The following is a 5,973-nucleotide window of genomic DNA, read 5'->3' as shown; positions in this document are numbered from 1 at the left end:
GGAAGAATGGGTAAATAAGTGTTTCGTAGAATTATTTGTCCAATTTTATGAAAAGAAATGAATAGGAGTTTCTGTTAAGAAATGGTAAGATGTCTTAATTAGGATAAAACTACTTCTATCTGCCTTCTATAAAAAATGAGAAACATTTGTGCTTTTTTTTTTTTTTTCAATCTCAACAGTTGTGGAATCATCTGTCGAGATAAATTGTTGTTTTCGACATTTATTTTCTGAAATTCTCGACATTTAATACTTTTTTATCGACAGTTGTGTTCATAGATCAAATGTAGTTCAACTATACTTCTACTTTTGTTATGAATTAAATGTACGACATATAATCATCAACTGGACTTTGTTATTTTTTCTTATTATAGATGTTTGAATGTGAATTTCGAATTTTTTTTTTTTTTTGGAAGAGAAACTATTACAATGCACATTTTCTAGCACAGTAATCTGAAGTACATCGAAACTATATTAGAGAAATTCACTAAGAAATTTATCAAGAAATTTACAACAGACTGAAATCTTAAAAAAAAATGAAACATAGACAACTATTAAGGATATATGGATAAAATCAATTTAGTACTTTTTTTCTACCAAATGAAATTTAATAAATGTAACCATGGGATCTTTATTTACTTAATTTAATGACTTATCGACATCATGAAGTACATTCTTTAATGTTAATGATATGATTTTTTGAAACTTAGATAAGGCATCTTTCCTTGAATATGGTCCATCCACAGTGTCATGTCGAGCATGTGGGCAGTGATAGTATTTTTGTATAGTTCTATACTTCAGATTACGCCCTATTTCATTTTCCACGGGAAGGAGAATCATATCACCAATTCCTTTCACAAGCTTGAGCAATGTATCAAGCCCAACCTATTTGCTACTCAATGAGGAACATCATAGTGTGTTCAACTATATGCTGTCATACGAAGAAGAGTCAGGTGATGAAGAGTACTTTTTGAACTTCTCACCACCTGATGTCATTGTAATTAGTTCCGAGGATGATGAAGATGTTAATGGAAGTGAAATCACTAATGTCGAAGGTGCTTGAAGTTGGGAAAGAATGTGTCTGTTATTGTACGTTCGAATTATCTTTTCTTTAGTATGTCATTGTTATTAATTTCTATTTTGTGCATTTGAATCGTTATTTTGCTTGAGGTTGGTCGAGTGTAGTACACACAAACGACAACCTGTTGAGAAAATCATAACTCATCTGTCAAGAACGACAGTTCACATAAATGTACTCTTTCATATATAGTGCTTTCTGAAGTGCAGTGTAATTGTGTTTTGTCTCAAAAATAAATATTCAACGATAATATAATCCAAATTAAAATCGAACATGAACAATGTGCCATTGTCATTGCAACAGACAAAATAGAATCGAAATCAGTAAAGATAGTCAACACGACATGTTTTGCTGTTGAACAATCCTGGTACACGACATTATAAGTTTTCGTAATCTATCTCTGCAACAAAAGAAGGTGCTTGGAAGCCAACATATCTCGGTTGTGTTAACTGTTGGATTATCAATTTTCGAAAAACTAACACAAAGAGTCATTTCCTTATGAATGCATATGTACCAATTCAAGTCTTCATCTCTCGTATTTCGTCTCAAGGTATATTCATGTTCGAGACTTTGAACTTTAATGTGATTTTGGTGCATGGATCATGAATATATAGTTTCTCCATCAACTGTGGTAGGGTGATATTACTTGAAACTACAATTGAAGTAGTCTTGTTTCCCTGTCACTTTATTCATCATCTACGTGGATAAATTGTCCCTTACGCAAGACGATAATCTCAGATTAGTACTTATACCTGAAAATTTGAGATACCAATTATAAGCATTTAGCACATTAATATATCAAACTTTAATACCATGCAAATAGCAACTACGAATAGATATTACAAAACAGTAGCAAACAGTAAGATCGACAGTTAAATTGTCTTTCTCAACATCTACAAACTATCGATATTGACATTTTAACTGTCGATTTTCACAGTCTAGGCCGGCAGTTTAACAATCAAACTAGATGGTTGGCAACTGAGATAAATCAATCAATGGCTGTGATTGGCCACCCAAATGATAAAATCTTCACAAATAACTTACATAAGCTTCATTAAAGAGAGAATCTTAAACAAAGATGTTATAGATGATATTATCATTCTAAGAAATTTGCAAAGCAATCCAAATGAACGAATAAAAAATTACAAATAAATATGTAAATGTTGTATTTAATAATTTCATAGTAGTAAGTCGTAAAGTAAAAACTTTAAACAATTTATAAATACTAACTTTAAAGCTTGAAGATGAATCAAAGATTACTTCATTCTTGTGTTTACAATAGAGCACACTCAAAACAATTTGTGTTTTTTGAAACAAATTATCCCTCATCTACATAGCAAAAGGTTAGGAATTTTTTTCATTGTTAACAAATCTATTACACAATATATATCACAATTACTCATATGATTTCTCACACGTCAACTATGAAATTACAATGTTAATTAACAATAAATGCACCTGAAAAGGTAATTGCAAGGATATTGTGGACATTTTGCACCCAAAATAAAACATTGTTGAACACCTTTTCAAAAAGTGACAAATTTTTTTGATAATTGATAATATAAAGATATCTATGCAAATATCCCATTGTTTATATGCCTAGGGCCATGGCCAAAGACGTCCCACTATTTGTCAGGGGTCTGTTGACCCTCGACATCTAGTGAAACATGTTATTATTATTGATAGTGTCTTCCCTTTGGCATTCGGTTTTTCTTATTAAGATAAAGATTGTTGATATCCTTGCCCGATGTGAAAATCATATACAAAGGATTTAAAAAGGTTTGCACCTAGTGGACAAGCCTATCCCCATTCGGGCTAGCATAGAACTACTAATGTTAGAATGCAAGGAAAATACTTGCTGCGTGATTTCATGGTTTATACGTTAAGTTAATGAATAAAATGAGACAACAGAATCACTTCTGAGTTAGCAGATAAAAGTAGGCCAGCCATCATCTCTCTTAAAATAACAAAATTACACTTAATTCTTGAAAGGAAATATATAAATACACCCATTACATAAAGAATCGACATTCAATTCAAATATTTCCCTCTTGAACTAACTTTGAATATCAAAACTAACAAGTTTAAAAGCAAAAAGTCGTAGTTAGAAAAACAAGAGATTTTGTTGATTCGTAAATTGAGATGTTTGAAATAAAAAGAGTACGAATTGTTGGAAAAATAATTAGTTGCAGTAACTTGCAAAACAGTAAAGTATAGAAATAAAACTTATCGACTAATCAAGTCTCGTGACAGTATGACGTTCTAAAGTGAAACTGTCCGTCAATAACTATTTCGACCTCTGTGGACAATCACTCCAAGGATACAACGATCACAAACCACTTGTATAGCAATCACAAATAGTTTTCCATAACTCTCGAGTGTACTCCAGAAAATATTTAAAAATTCAAGTATAAGATTTTAGAGTACGAGAAACTATAATATCGCTTTTGCTGATTTTGTTTTTAATGTGTATTTTTGGCAAACTAGATGAGTATGTATATATATAGGCAGAATGGATCCGAACACCTCTACCATGATTCAGAAATATTTGCAAAATTTACTGACTAGTGGATAATGGGTTGTTAAACAACGGTCATATTATACTAATTAGTTTGACCCATTAAATAATTTCAAAAATAAATAAATAAATAAATAAATAAATAATTATTTTAGTTAAGGAAGCCCAATGCCCAAATCAAAGACGTTTTAATTATTGTGTGGGAAGTGACCCGAACCCCCGATCTCCCATACAAATGTCACATTTTTCACAACTTGGGCATTTTATCTAAATTGGTTATTTCGTTCACATTTTATATTTATAGTATAAATATCTAACAATCCCCCACATGAAAGAAATAAGATAAATAAAAATAGTACTCTGGAGTACGGTAGAAATCATGCAGGTTTAGGTGTCTATCGACTTGAACCTTGACTTTGTATATTCTATCGAGTTTGTTAATTGTAGAGTGAATTATGTCTTGAACTCCACAATTATAGTTGCAAATTGAGACAATATAACACACACATGACTTCTAAAACAATCATTGAGTTTTCGTAGTTGTGTTCATTTCGACCATGAACTTCCCGATTTCTTTGAGTGCTATAAAGAATTAGCCCCAATTCTCATAAGAAGTGGCCACACTTCCACACTCAAATAAGTACTTCTATCAAGGGTACACTATATCTAAACACCACACTGAATATCAGCTATAGTAAGCATTAAGAACATTAGCTCATCCTCTAATCAATACAGTTGGTACTACTCATCATAAGGAGGGGTTTAGAATAAATCTAATGTAGTACCCCCACAGACCACTCCAATAACTTTGTTTCCCATTAAACCTTGACCATGGGATCTCCAATCACAAGGTTGGATTTCCGTCATAGGTGATCTAGTTTGTAATAGGCTTTAGCCCATCTCCTTTGACTTTTTCAGAACTAGCTCTCTAGCTAATCCTTTGGTTAATAGGTCGGCAATATTATCACTTGACTCCACGTAGTCAATAGCTATAACTCCATCCTTAAGCAGCTGACACACAGTATTGTGCCTCCTACAAATATGTCTGGACTTTCCACTGTAGGATGAATTTTAAGATCTTGAAATAGTTGCTAGAGTGTCACAATGGACTGAAATAGCTGTAAATGGTTTTGGCCACAAAGGAACATCCATAGAAAATTCATTAACCATTCAGCCTCCTCACCTTCCTTATTTTAAGCTATGAACTCAAATTCCATAGTAGATCTTGCAATGCGGGTTTACTTTGTGGATTTCCAGGATGCAGCACCGCCTGCTAATGTAAATACATATCCACTTGTAGATTTACTTTCATTGATATTGAAAATCCTATTAGCATCATAATATTCCACAAGTACAGCAGGGAATTTAGTATAACGTATTCCCCAGTCTAGAGTGTATTTCAAATACCTCAAGACTCGAATAAGAGCATCACAATGTTCACTATTAGAATTACTAGTATACCTGCTAAGTCTATCGACCGCATATGAAATCTCAGGTCTTGTTCAGTTCATGAGATACATCAGACTACCAATCACTCTAGCATATTCTAAAGCGGAAATACTAGGACCTGAATATTTTCTCAAATGACGGCTTGCGTCATAAGGTGAATTAGCGGGAATAAGATGTATTGGTTAAACTTCTTAATCACTTTTTTTGCATAATGTGATTTGGTTAGAATAATTCCTTTGAAATGTTTTACTATTTCGATTATTAGAATGATATTAGCAACAGCCAAATATTTCATTTCGAAGTGCTTGTTCAAAAATTGTTTAGTCTTATTAACCACATCTAAATTAGTTCCATAATCAGCATATCATCAACATATAAGCAAATTATCACATCACAATTATTTTCAAATTTACTATATATGCATTTATCTGCTTCACTTATCACATAACCACTTGCTGTCAAATTCGTATCAAATTTTCGTGTCATTGCTTAGGAGCTTGTTTAAGGCCATAAAGGAATTTTTTAAGTATACATACTTTATCCTCAAGGCCATCTATAACAAATCCCTAAGGTTGGTCCATATAAATCTCTTATTCTAAGTTACCATTAAAAAATACAGTTTGGACATCCATTTGATGTATAAAAAGATCATGCAATGAAGCAATTGCAATTAACATCCTAATAGAGGTAATCCTAGTAATGGGTGAATAAGTATCAAAGAAGTTAACTCCTTTTTTTCTGTCTATAGCCTTTGACTACAAGTCTTGCTTTAAACTTATCGATTGAACCATCATGTTTAAGCTTTTTCTTAAACAACTATCTACACCCAATTATCTTACATCCTTGAGGTAAGTCTACTAGCTCCAAGTATTATTAGATATAATTGAGTCATATTCACTATTTACAGCTTCCTTCCAAAATATAGAATCTG

Source organism: Olea europaea, unplaced genomic scaffold (assembly GCF_002742605.1).
Source record: "Olea europaea var. sylvestris unplaced genomic scaffold, O_europaea_v1 scaffold2708, whole genome shotgun sequence".
In the NCBI taxonomy this organism is placed as follows: Eukaryota; Viridiplantae; Streptophyta; class Magnoliopsida; order Lamiales; family Oleaceae; genus Olea; species Olea europaea.
Note: the sequence above shows the minus strand (reverse complement) of the source record.